The sequence below is a fragment of the Musa acuminata genome, chromosome BXJ1-5, assembly GCF_036884655.1.
Source record: "Musa acuminata AAA Group cultivar baxijiao chromosome BXJ1-5, Cavendish_Baxijiao_AAA, whole genome shotgun sequence".
NCBI classification, from domain to species: Eukaryota; Viridiplantae; Streptophyta; class Magnoliopsida; order Zingiberales; family Musaceae; genus Musa; species Musa acuminata.
In genome coordinates this window covers 2430304-2444504 of record NC_088331.1, presented here as the reverse complement: position 1 = coordinate 2444504, position 14201 = coordinate 2430304, and the positions used below count along the sequence as shown (strand labels likewise).

The window sequence follows — 14201 nt, the reverse complement described above, 5'->3', positions numbered from 1 at the left end:
GAACTTGAAACTTCAGAAAATTTAGCTTTCAATCATCAAACAAAAATGTTTGAAAGTTCTTCAGTTTTTTGTCTCTCTTGACACCAATCTTTGATCTTTTTCCACGGTTAACTTCAGTTTCACCATGCACCAGGAAATTTGCTTTATATGATTTCCAAGCCTACGCAACACATCGATTTCAAGAAGTGCTAAATGGAACTTGCTGAAAGATTTGCAGAAGCTGAATCGCATCCACAGTGTAGAAGCCAGATTCAACTAGTTTGTACATGGAAGAGCTCATCATCTTCTCGCAGTGCAGAAGCCAAGTGAAAGTTTAATTCATGTGGCAGGGTCTTAGTTTTCTTTTCCCAGTCCCAGAGAAAGCACACACCACATAAGTTACAGCAGTAGACCAACATGAGCTCTCGTCCACCTACTTCAAAAGCTTTGGTTTCACTGCCGTACTTTGTGTAAGGAAATTAGTGGATGGACTTTTCTTGTTTAGAGAAAGTCGGATTGTATGGAGGTAGAAAGATGTTGATCATTATGATTCAACTAGAGGTTCCCACAAAAGCTGGATGATTCGTCAATGAATGATGAACACCCTGTCTTTACTTGCCCCATTCATCATAGCCAGATCATAGATTTTCCTTCTTGAGCCAATCAAAAGGCACCAGAGCTTAAACTGCTCTTCTTATTCTTTCTCTACTATGCTTTTAATTGAGGAACAAGTTTGTGAAGCACATACAAACTCCCAGTGACATCCAAACATTCTTCGATTTGACTTCTCTTGTTCATACAAATGCAACCAACAAGGAAACAGATGCAGGATTTCTGTAGTCCACATCCATCTTGTCTTGTGCGATACCGTGAAGAGAAGGATAATGAAAGATGGCAGAGCGTGTCACAACTAAAGCTTGAGTGAAGGAGTGATCGAAAATGATCAAAGTTGTAGGGCTTTTTTCGCCTTCGAATCTTTTTGACTACTTGTTCATGCTTCCTCACTCCTTTTCATTAACATGTGTTGCTGCTCTCTTTTAGCTCTTCATTAACATCTTGTACACACACATTTCTTCACAGACACTGATAATTTTGATTGTTCAGGTCTGCATCTATCTCTTGTGCCGAAAGATAGGAGCATATTATCATGCTTGTTTGTAACTACGATTAGAAAAGGTGTCAAAACAGAAGAGTCGTAGATCATGTCTCAAAGTATATTAATTGGAAATTAGAGAACACCAAATCTGTGGCATTATCCATCACAAACCAACCACAGAAAGAGAGCATCACAAGTCACTCACCACCTTTTTGAGTCAGGTGAAACAGAGACCGGTCCCTACTGCCCAAAGCTTTCGGATACGAAGCATTCTCCTCATTTTAAATGATTAAAGGACAGGAAACCATAGCAATCGGTGGTTGGTTGCCATATCAGAGTCAGGATTAAATTACGTTTTCAAGCGAGTGCTACTTCTCCTCAACTGCTCTTGTTTTTGTCTCTCTCTCTCTCTCTCTCGCGTCAGGTCTATCTGTCGGGTTTGGTGGATCTGCAGTGGTGAATCAGTCCCATCATTGACTCGCGTCTCACGTAAGGGTGGTGTGAGCAGAGCGTCAGGTCGAGAGCTCCCGCACAAAACAAGTGCTGCTTCTGCTGATGTCTTTGAACAGAGTTAACTCCGAGGTCAGAACACTGGTCTTTACTGTTTGTTTACGAGGTAATCTCTTTGATGTATTATCATTCCTATTTTAGATTATATAATATGTAATCACAATTTGAGACAAACTAAATTGAGCTGTACCAGAGAGGATGGTGGAAATTTATACAAACACTTCATCTGCTCTGTTTTTGGATTTCCTCTTCCTCGAGTAGAACTCTCAGGTTGACGTGAACTCCTCCTCTGTTATGGAACTGTTTAGTGCCACATCGAGAAGACTTTTAGTCCCACATCAGAAAGAGTCCAGAGAGAACAACAGCGAGGATCTCATATAAACCATGATACCCAACCGATTAAGGCGTGGTGGGCACATACTGGACAATTGTTTCGCCTTTTACTAAAGAATACTGTGGCGCCAAATTTTGAGGGCCCATATCTGCATTCGAGTGGGGCCCATCAAATCATTAATAAGGTATTTGCTTCATCCTAATTAGATTGTTTTGTCCTCGTACAATTTATCCAAATAATTGGGGTTCATTAAGTATTTAGAATTTGATTTAACGAAATACGTTTTTTTTTTCGTTTTATAGATTTTAGCGAATTCATTGACGAATCATTTATTTATATAATATAATTAAGAAAAGCCTAATTATTTAAGAAAGTTTTTTTTATTTTTCTCTATTAGTACATCTTTTCATCTCTCGTTTCTTGAAAAATGAAATTGCCTTTGGTTTTCGATCGATCACCCTTCGCCTTCGGCCATTGCCTCTGCTCCACCTGCGCTCCCTTCGCATCCTCCTTTTGTTGGGAGAGGAGAGGGTGGGTGGGGGGCGCAATGGCGAGCATGACGACGGAGAGAAAGAGCGAAGGGAAAACGAGGGCAACAAAGGAAGAGAGGAGGGAAGGGGCAACGAAGGAAGAGGGGAGGAAGGCGAGGGTGGAAGAGCCTTGTGGAAAGGTGGGCGTGACGACGACCATGACGGGGCAAAGGTTACGACCAATTTTGTCTTTTAGAAAAAAACGTTCTATGAGAATAAATGGAAAAGATGACTCTAATAAAAAAATAAAAATAATTTTTTTAAGAATTTTACCTAATAAAGAATTAGAAGAATAAGTGACTCTAAGTGAAAAAAACAAAAAAAAATAGTAATCATCGTAATAAAATAGTAATCGGTTCGTTGGATTGTCCTGCATTACTTGGACATTAGAAATCACCTAAATAGTAAGATAATCTTTTTTATTTATCATTATTATTGGACAATGTGCAGCCATGATTTTACTAAAATAAACTTGAGCTATGCAGAGGATGTTGGAAATATGTACAAATACTCATCTTACTCTGTTTTTTGAGGCCCCCTCCCTATTACTCTGTTCTTAGATTTCTTCTCCATCTTACTCTGTTCTTTTGAGGCACCGCACCTATAATCAATCAAGAGAGAAGAAAACCCGTCGCTTCTTGGACTTCCTCTTCCTCCGACATCGTGGCTTCTCTCGATTTGCTGTGTTGACTTTGGTTAATCAATATTGAGTAGCGTCGCGTCCAAGTAGAAATCTCAAATCGATGTGAAGCCTAACTTTTAGTCCCACGTAACATTAGAAAGAGTGCACTGATAAGGATGCCATATAAACCATGACACACCGATGAGCAAAATCACGCAGCTGCGTGGTGGGGCACAGAGTGAACTATTCTTTCGCCTTTTACTAAAGAATACAGTGTGCCCCAATTTTTTGAGGGCCCGTCCTATGTTGGGTGGTGCCCGTTAGATCATTCGATAAATATTTATTGTTTTTTTGAGGGCCTATCGATCTTTTTGACTACTTGTTCATGCTTCCTCGGTCATATAAAAGCTACATAAACATACACTCCTTTTCATTAACTCGTGTTGCTGCTCTCTTTTAGCTTCTTATACACACATTTCTTCACAAACACTGATAATTTTGATTGTTTATCATACTGTAGAATTATCGCAGGTTTATAACTGCGATTAAAAAAAGTGTGAAAACAGAAGAGCTGTAGATCGTCTCAAAGTATAGTTATTTGGAAATTAGAGCACGCCAAATCTGTGGCATTATCCATCACAAACCAACCACAGAAAGAGAGCATCACAAGTCACTCAATACCTTTTTGTGTCAGGTGAAACAGAGACCGGTACCTACTGCCCAAAGTTTTCGGATACGAAGCATTCTCCTCGTTCATTCAATGATTAAAGGCCTGGAAACCATAGCGATCGTTTGTTGGTTGCCATATCAGAGTCAGGATTAAATTATGTTTTCAAGCGAGTGCTCATTCTCCTCAACTGCTCTTGTTTCTCTCTCTCTCTCGCTCGTACGCTCTCCTTCTCGGGTTTGGTGAATCTGCAGTGGCGAATCAGTCCCATCATTGACTCTCATCTCACGTAAGGGTGGTGTGAGCAGAACGTCAGGGCGAGAGCTGTTATAAATTATTCAAATAAAAAAAATGATAGGTATTAGACATTTCAAGGGGTTTTTTTTATAGTTATTTATCAAAGATTATGTATTTTATAGAAATACCTATAATAAATAGGTATTTGAGAGTAAATTATAATCCATTTTTTTTATTCTTCTTCTTTTAACTTTAAAAATAACTCCAAGTGATTGAATTAAATATTCTTACATTTTTATTTAAATATTTTTTATTATTTACTCAATACAGATTTTCTAAAGTTTGTCATATTAAAATTATTTATATTAAACCCATAGTAATCTTATTGAGAAGATGGTATAAATATTGTTTTAAGAAAGTGTTTATACAAGTTTCCATAATGTTATTCATCCTCTTCATTGGTATATTTTTTATGACAATCTAAGAACAATAATTTATAAGTTTATACAAAATTATCATGGAAGTCATAAATACTATCAAATTATTGAATTAAGATTTTATTCATTTGGATCATTTTAATGGGATGAATTTTCACCCGTTGGCAAGACAAGATAAGCTTTTACATTGATTGCTTTGAAGATTTTTTATATGCTTGATCTAAATCTTATATCAATTCTTGATACAACCGATAATGACATTGATGTAGTTGAATGGAAGAATAAAAATAAAAATAAAATTATGTAAAGGATACATTCTAATACTATTTCGGATCGGCTTTATGATGTTTATACAGTGGAATCATTTGCAAAAATAATTTTGAATGTTTTAGAATTGAAATATCAAGCAAAGAAAAAAGTATAAAGATATTTTTAATTTTTAAATATTTTGATTATAAGCTTATGAATGACAAGCCAATCATGGCACAAGTGTATGAGTTATAAGTCATTGTTAATCAATTAAGGGCTAAAAAAGTAAATTTCTTGAATATTTTCAAATATGGGTTATGATAGTCAAATTGCATTCATCTTGTAAAGGATATAGGAAAAACATTTTGTATAACTCCAAGAACATCATTTTGGAGTAAATTCAAAAACATCTTATGTGAGATAAGAGTGAGAAATCTTTTGGTAATATAAAAACAAATATTGTGAATCAGTTTAAGAATTCCAATAAACGTAAGCAAAATAAGGAGAATCATCTTAGCCTCAAAAGGGATTACGAAAAATTTAAGAAGCTAAAGAGTGGATACTATTTTGTTAATGGAAAACCTGATTATTTTGTTAGGGATTGCATATTTAAGAAAGGTCAAAAACCGAAAGTTAACTCCATTAAGGGAGATGATAATATAGTCACTACGATGAGCATGGTTGGTGGTACGATACTTATGCTACCGTCTATGTTTACTATGATACACACTCTTCAAGACTAACAAAAAGTTAATGGATGGACAAGAGATTTAAATAGGAAATGAAGTTCGTACTAAGGTGTTTGGCAAGAAAAATATGGAACTCACTTTTACTTCGGGAAAAAAAAGTTACTCTTATGAATATTCTTCATATACTAGATATGAGTAAAAATTTAGTGAGTAGGAATCTCTTTGACAAATCTAGAATTAAATTTGTATTTGAATTCGAGAAGTTAATTCTATCCTTTAATAAAACTTTTGTTAGAAAAGATTATTCCATTAAAGGAATGATCAAATTATCTATTGTTGATAATAATTCTAAAATTAATAAAAAATATTACTTATATTTATATTGTTGATTCTTATTTATTATGGCATAATAGATTAGCATATATTAAAACTAGCATTATTAAAAGAATGGTTAAGTGTGATTTAATAAATTATAATGTTGATGATCTTAATAAATATGAAATTTATGTTAAATGACTAAAAAATCCTTCAAAAGTGTTTAAAGGCATACTAATTTATAGATTTAATATATGCTGATATATGTGAATTAAATGACATGTTAACAAGAGGAGACAATAGATATTTCATTATTTTCATATATGATATGTTTAGGTTCATATATATTTATTTATTGAAACATAAAAATGATGCTTTTAATGCTTTTAAGGCATATAAAGTAAAAGTTAAAAATCAATTAGGGAAGAAAATTAAAGTTATAAGAAGTGATAGAGGAGGAGAATACTTTCCTAATAAATTTAACTTGTTTTGTAAATAACATGGCATAATTCATGAATATTCAACACTTAGAACACATCAACAAAATAAATTAGTAAAAAGAAAAATAGAACTTATCTAGAGAAGATAAATGCTATGTCATTGCATGTTAAATTATCTTATAATCATGTCATATTTTAAATAGAATTCTTTCTAAAAGGAGTAAGATCTTATAGAAGGAAAGATAACCTAATATTAGTTATTTTAAAATATGGTAGTGTCTTGCATATTGTAAGAATAGTGATTTTTTAGGGATAAAGTTGAGATCTAGAGGAATCAATTATGTATTTGTAGTGTATGCCTCTAATAGTAAAGCTTATAGATTTTTTTATTTGGAGTCTAATGTCATAATAGAATCACAAGATATAAAGTTATTTAAACATTTATTAACTCCAAGTGATAATATTCATATGCTAACTAGTGAAGTGTCACTAGTGGAGACATCTCTAGAGGTTAGTAGGCAATCTAATATTCCTTTGATTGGATATCAATCAAATTCACAAGAGGTTGATGAGCAATCTTATGAATTAAGAAGAAGTACTTATGTGCACATAGAGTAAAAACATTAGGATTATATAAGATTAATTCTCAAAGTATTTCTTTTTACCTTGTAGAAGGAATTACTAAGAGTGTCTTCGGATTAATTCCTCTTGTTTTACAAGTAGAAGATAATCCTAAAACATTTAAAGAAGCTATGACCTCTTATGATACTACTTGTTAGAAAGATGTTATTAATGATGAGATAGATTCTATTATGTTAAACCACACTTGGAAACTTATCAAATTACCTTCTGCCTCTAAACCTATTAGTTGTAAATGAATATTTTATCAAAATCCTTTAGCAACCTATTAGTTGTAGATTATTTTAACATATATGCTCTGGTAGCTAGGATCACATCCATTAGAATCGTTTTTGCTTTAGCATCAATTTTTGAACTTTATGTTCATTAAATGGATATCAAAATGATATTTTTAAATAGAAACCTCGATGAAGAAGTATATATAGAATAACCCAAAGGGTTTGTTCTATTGAAAAATGAACTTAAAGTGTATAAACTTGTTAAGTTATTATATAACTTAAAGTAGGCTCCAAAACAATGGTATGACAAATTTGATACAGTGATTTTTTTCTAATAGATTTGTTCACAATGTTGTGGATAAATGTATTTATCTCAAAACTTATGATAACTATATGTTGATAGTTTGTCTAATAGTGAGTAATGACATGAAATGTGTCGTATAAACAAAGATGTTTCTATCTTTAATATTTAAAATAAAAAATCTTGAACAAGTTGATATCATACTAGGTATCAAAGTAAAAAGAAATAGTGGGAGATATATTTTAAGTTAATGTCATTATATAGAGAAAGTATTGAAGAAATTCAGTCACTTAAAAATGTTGGAAGAACATTGACTTAATTAAAGTATTAAGTGCTATAGTAAGTCTTATGTATACAATGTATTGCACAAGAGCTAATATAGCATTTGTAGTTAGTAAATTGAGTAGATTTACTAGCAATCCAAGTGTAAAGCATTGAAAGGCTATTGAAAGAATTCTTGGGTAATTTAAACAGACCAAAGGTTATGACCTACAATACTTAAAATTTCTTACTATTTTATAAGGATATAATATCCTGATACAAGTTGGAAATCGAGTTTAGGAGATAACAAATCCACTACTATTTGAGTGTTCACCTTGAGAGGTGATATTATTTCGAGCAAAAACTAAATATGTATAACTCGCTCAACTATAAAATTAGAATTTGTTGTTTTAGTGGAACTAGGAAAAAAGGTTGAATGGTTAAGGGGCTTTCTATTTAAAATTTCATTAACTTTTAAGAGTATGAATTCGATTTCCATATTTTATAATAGTTAAGCTACTTTAGCTCGTACGTATAATGATATATAATGATACGTATAATGAAAAGTCAAGACACATAAATCTTAGACATGATTATGATATGTTTAACAATTCACTTTGTGATGCTTACGCTAAGATAATATTCAAATCGAAAGATATATTATTTTATTCATAAATAATATTTAATTATTTGAAGAAAATTTTTATATTTAAACAAGTGAGGGATTGTTATAAATTATTCATAAATTAAAAAAATAAATTATTTATAATGATATTTGAAAAAGTAGTTTTTTTGTAGTTATTTTAGTAGTTAATTATCAAAGATTATGTCATTTATGGAAATACCTATAAATAGGTATTTAAGAGTAACTTATAATATATATTTTTTATTCTTGTTCTTTCTTAACGTGAAAAATAACTACAGATTTTTGAATATTGAATTAAATATTCTCGAATTTTTATTTGAAGATTTTTAAATTGTTTGCTCAATATAGATTTTTTAAAAGCATATCATATCTATTAAATCTAGACTTGTTATATCCACTAAAATTATTTACATGAAGATATAAATATCATTTTTAGGAAAATATTTATACATGTTTATTATTTATACTTGGGTTTCATTCTTTTTATATATTTTATAACTAGAGCTTCCGCACAAAACAAGTGCTGCTTCTGCTGATGTCTTTGAACAGAGTTAACTCCGTGGGCAGAGCACTGGTCTTTAATGTTTGTTCACAAGGTAATCTCTTTTATCTATTATCATTCCTATTTTAGATGATATAATATGTAGTTGCTGTTTGAGTAAAACTAAATTGAGCTCTACCAGAGAGGATGGTGGAAATTTATACAAACACCTCGTCTGCTCTGTTTTTGGATTTCCTCTTCCTCAAGTAGAACTCTTAGGTTGACGTGAACTCCTCCTCTGTTACGGAACTGTTTGGTTGCACATCGAGAAGACTTTTAGTCCCACATCACAAAGAGTACAGAGAGAACAACGGCGAGGATCCCATATAAACCATGAGAACCCATCGTCCATTTCACGCAGCTGCGTGGTGGGCACAGAGCGAACTATTCTTTCGCCTTTTACTAAAGAATACCGTGCGCCCGCCACACAAAACAGCATACGTCAATTTTTTGAGGGCCCATCCTTATATTTGGTGGGGCCCAATAAATCATTAATAAGGTTTTTTGCTTCGTATTAGTTAGTTTGTTTTGTACTTATACAGGTTATCCAATTAATTTGGGCTCAATAAGTAGTCAGAATTTGATTTCATGTAGTACGTATTTTCTTTTCCCTTTTAAGATTTTAGCAATTTCACTTGACAAATCATTTATTTTTAGAATATAAATTAAAATTTTAAATTATTCAAGAAAGTTTTTTATTTCTCTATTAGTGTCTTTTTTAGTTTCTTTTTCATTCATTCACTAAGAGCATCTCAAGTCTCTTAAAAAACGAAATTGTCTTTGGTGTTCGCTAGATCACCCTCTGCCTCCTTCGTCCATTGCCTTCGCCCCACTCACCCCATCAATTGAATCGCAACTATGTCTCACTAAATTGTTCTCGTGCTTAACCAAAAGGCTTGATGAAATTGCGCTGCATCTTGTCAAGTTGAAGTATTCATGTGTGCTTCGATAAGCTATCGCTCGTCATGGAAAGAATCATGTGTTGTTGTCCGGCACGATTAGTTTGTGATCGGAACATTTTATGTTCAGATGGTTTGTGATATTCTTTTATTGGATCCTTGTTTTAATGTTAATTTATGAAAGAGAATACGGTCATCCAATACGTTGAGAATTCAAAGTCAATCTTCATTCGAGTTTGAGTCCATCATGAGTTTTATGCTGGAGATAAGTAGGATGCTTAGTAAGATGTGGACTAATACATAGATCATCTTGTTTCAAGCAATATGATCTAATTCGATATAAAAACAAAAGAAATTAAAATTTGATTAATATTCAATTGGTCCATAATTGAAATCAAAATCGATTTGATTTGAACTGATTAATCAATAATTTAGTTTTGAAGGCTACAAATGATGATGTGGGTTCAAGATTCTGATTCGATTTAATTGAACCGAGTCGAGCCGAGCCGGATTATTGAATATATTTTTAAATTACTTAAAATTATAAGTCGGATAACTGAATAAGATTAATCATTTTTGAACTGATTCTACCTTATTTTAAGACATCGATTCGATTAAACCCAATTCGATTCGAACCCATAGCTATACTGTTTGTCCTCTGTTCTCAGATGTACCTGTTATCAAGGAAGAGAGAAGAAAACCCGGTCAGCAGTCTTTGGATTTCCTCTTCCTCAAACATCATGGCTTCTTTCAATTTTTCTTTTTCGAAAGGTTTTCACTTGGGTTAATTACTTCCAAATAGCGTTGCATTATATAAATCATGATATAACGATCTTGCAGCTAATTATTCTTTGGCCCTTTACTAAAGAATACCGTTCGTTCCTCCGCCATCCAACTCCAATTTTTTGAGACCTCATCCTGTATTGGTTGCGGTCTAACAAATCATTAATAATGTATTTGCTTAATCTTAGTTAGGTTGTTTTATTCGTATGCAATTTATCCAAATAATTAGAATCACTTTTTTATTTTTATAAATTTAGGATGACCACAGTGACAAATAGGAAAAAGTCGAAAGAAGAAGAGGTGAAGCGGTAGGGGAGGCACATATTATACAAATGCTATCTTACTTTGTTCTTCGAGGCACCTATTACCGATCAAGAGAGAAGAAAACCCGTTACTTTGGATTTCCTCGTCATCTTACTATGTTCTTGTGGCACCTATCATCAACCAAGAGAAAAGAAAACCCGTAACTACTTGGATCTCCTCTTCCTCCAACACCGTGGCTTCTCTCGATTTGATATGTTGACTTGGGTTAATCAATTCCTAGTCGTGCCCACCTCTAAGCAGAATACTCGAAGTATTGTGAAGCCCTCCAAGAGCTAGCTTTTAGTCCCACATTGGTAACATTAACAAGAGGGCACTCGGAAGCATGCAATATAAACCATGATACATGATTGAACCAAATCACGCAGCTGCGTGGTGGGCACAAAGCGAACTATTCTTTCGCCTTTTACTAAAGAATACCGTGTGCCCGTCACTCCAAGCAGCATACGCCAATTTTTTGAGGGCCCATCCTATATTGGCTGGGGCCCAACAAATCATAAGTTAAATATTATTTGTTCTTATCTTCTTATTTTAATATTTTCATTGTCTTCCTAAATATACCTTTTCCTTTCCTCAAATGTTATTTTATGTATATATCAAATCTCTTTATTAGTTTACAAGATCGTACTCATTATCATTGTTGTCGTTGTTCATAGAACAATGTGTCATCCAGATTTGGTTAAAACCAACCTAAGCTGTGCATAGGAGTGTTGAAATTGAACAGAAAAATTAAATCAAAATTGAATTGGTTTAAAACTGGTTTGATTTGAATCGATTAATCAATGATATAGTTTTGAAGGCTATGGTCAGTTTTAATTTGGGATTTTTCTTCCTGGATTTGGTTAATCAGTTCGAACTAAATCGAACTGATTAACCAATCGGATCAACGTTCTACTTCGATTTAATTAAACTAAGTTGGATTATCGAACCAAATTGATTTATTTTAAAAATATATATATTTAAATTATTTAAAATATAAACTAATTAATTGAACTTAATTTTGATTAATCCATTTTGAATCATTTTGATTTCGTAGGTTTAAACTGATTCTACTTTATTTTAATTAGCTTATATTCTGTTGAGGAAAATACTCTATTCTATTGAGGAAAATCCTTTCTCCTAATCCCTATAAATAGGAGAGGGACATGCTAATGCATTCAAGCTAAAGTTACTTCAAAAAAGCTTCTTATCTTATATTCTTTCTATCATGGTATCAGAGTTGTTTGCCTAGAGCAAGCTCTCTTCTCTCTTCTCGCTGCCGACGACTTATCACTGTTGCTTCTCCATCTCTGACGGCAAAAGAAAAAGCTTTCTACCATTGCTTTTCCATCGTCAGCCCATCGGTGCGACAAATCTTTCCTCTTCGGCGAACGACAATTGTCTTCTCCACTGCCACAATAAAGCTTCTTATCTTCTATTCTTTCTATCATGGTATTAGAGCTGTTTGCCTAGAGCAAGCTCTCTTCTCTCTTCTCGCTGCCGACGACTTATCACTGTTGCTTCTCCATCTCTGACGGCAAAAGAAAAAGCTTTCTACCATTGCTTTTCCATCGTCAGCCCATCGGTGCGACAAATCTTTCCTCTTCGACGAACGACAATTGTCTTCTCCACTGCCACAATAAAGCTTCTTATCTTCTATTCTTTCTATCATGGTATCAGAGCTGTTTGCCTAGAGCAAGCTCTCTTCTCTCTTCTCGCTGCCGACGACTTATCACTGTTGCTTCTCCATCTCTGACGGCAAAAGAAAAAGCTTTCTACCATTGCTTTTCCATCGTCAGCCCATCGGTGCGACAAATCTTTCCTCTTCGGCGAACGACAATTGTCTTCTCCACTGCCACAATAAAGCTTCTTATCTTCTATTCTTTCTATCATGGTATCAGAGCTGTTTGCCTAGAGCAAGCTCTCTTCTCTCTTCTCGCTGCCGACGACTTATCACTGTTGCTTCTCCATCTCTGACGGCAAAAGAAAAAGCTTTCTACCATTGCTTTTCCATCGTCAGCCCATCGGTGCGACAAATCTTTCCTCTTTGACGAACGACAATTGTCTTCTCCACTGCCACAATAAAGCTTCTTATCTTCTATTCTTTCTATCATGGTATTAGAGCTATTTGCCTAGAGCAAGCTCTCTTCTCTCTTCTCGCTGCCGACGACTTATCACTGTTGCTTCTCCATCTCTGACGGCAAAAGAAAAAGCTTTCTACCATTGCTTTTCCATCGTCAGCCCATCGGTGCGACAAATCTTTCCTCTTCGGCGAACGACAATTGTCTTCTCCACTGCCACAATAAAGCTTCTTATCTTCTATTCTTTCTATCATGGTATCAGAGCTGTTTGCCTAGAGCAAGCTCTCTTCTCTCTTCTCGCTGCCGACGACTTATCACTGTTGCTTCTCCATCTCTGACGGCAAAAGAAAAAGCTTTCTACCATTGCTTTTCCATCGTCAGCCCATCGGTGCGACAAATCTTTCCTCTTCGGCGAACGACAATTGTCTTCTCCACTGCCACAATAAAGCTTCTTATCTTCTATTCTTTCTATCATGGTATTAGAGCTGTTTGCCTAGAGCAAGCTCTCTTCTCTCTTCTCGCTGCCGACGACTTATCACTGTTGCTTCTCCATCTCTGACGGCAAAAGAAAAAGCTTTCTACCATTGCTTTTCCATCGTCAGCCCATCGGTGCGACAAATCTTTCCTCTTCGGCGAACGACAATTGTCTTCTCCACTGCCACAATAAAGCTTCTTATCTTCTATTCTTTCTATCATGGTATCAGAGCTGTTTGCCTAGAGCAAGCTCTCTTCTCTCTTCTCGCTGCCGACGACTTATCACTGTTGCTTCTCCATCTCTGACGGCAAAAGAAAAAGCTTTCTACCATTGCTTTTCCATCGTCAGCCCATCGGTGCGACAAATCTTTCCTCTTCGGCGAACGACAATTGTCTTCTCCACTGCCACAATAAAGCTTCTTATCTTCTATTCTTTCTATCATGGTATCAGAGCTGTTTGCCTAGAGCAAGCTCTCTTCTCTCTTCTCGCTGCCGACGACTTATCACTGTTGCTTCTCCATCTCTGACGGCAAAAGAAAAAGCTTTCTACCATTGCTTTTCCATCGTCAGCCCATCGGTGCGACAAATCTTTCCTCTTCGACGAACGACAATTGTCTTCTCCACTGCCACTCTGCGCCAACTTCCTCCTTTGTTGCACCTCTACTGTAGCTTCTTCCTTTGCTGCACTTCTGCTGCAGCTTCCTCCTCTGCTGCACCTTCCTCCTATGTTGTAGCTTCCTCCTTTGTTGTAGTAGTATCACTGCAACATTACTGTAGATTTCTCCTCTGCCTTCATCGCAACCACAACCATCGCCGTCGTAACCACAACCATTGCCGTCGCAACCGCAACCGTCGTCGTCGCAATCGCAACCGCCGCCGTCGTAATCGCAACCGTCACCGTCGCAATCGTAGCCGTTGCCATCGTAGCCGCAGCCATCATCGTCAAAACTATA

General features: G+C 34.8%; 2 non-coding genes and 1 pseudogene across 2 annotated transcripts; all 3 read left to right on the top strand.

The window, feature by feature from the left end:
* Positions 1–3298: 3298 nt before the first annotated feature.
* Positions 3299–3354, top strand: LOC135675256 (U5 spliceosomal RNA; annotated as a pseudogene).
* Positions 3355–9069: 5715 nt separating this feature from the next.
* Positions 9070–9191, top strand: LOC135675253 (U5 spliceosomal RNA). The gene has a single exon (XR_010513834.1). It is a non-coding gene; the product is annotated as a U5 spliceosomal RNA (small nuclear RNA).
* Positions 9192–11080: 1889 nt separating this feature from the next.
* LOC135675250 (U5 spliceosomal RNA) lies at positions 11081–11196 on the top strand. Its single transcript, XR_010513831.1, has one exon. It is a non-coding gene; the product is annotated as a U5 spliceosomal RNA (small nuclear RNA).
* The last annotated feature ends 3005 nt before the right edge of the window (positions 11197–14201 follow it).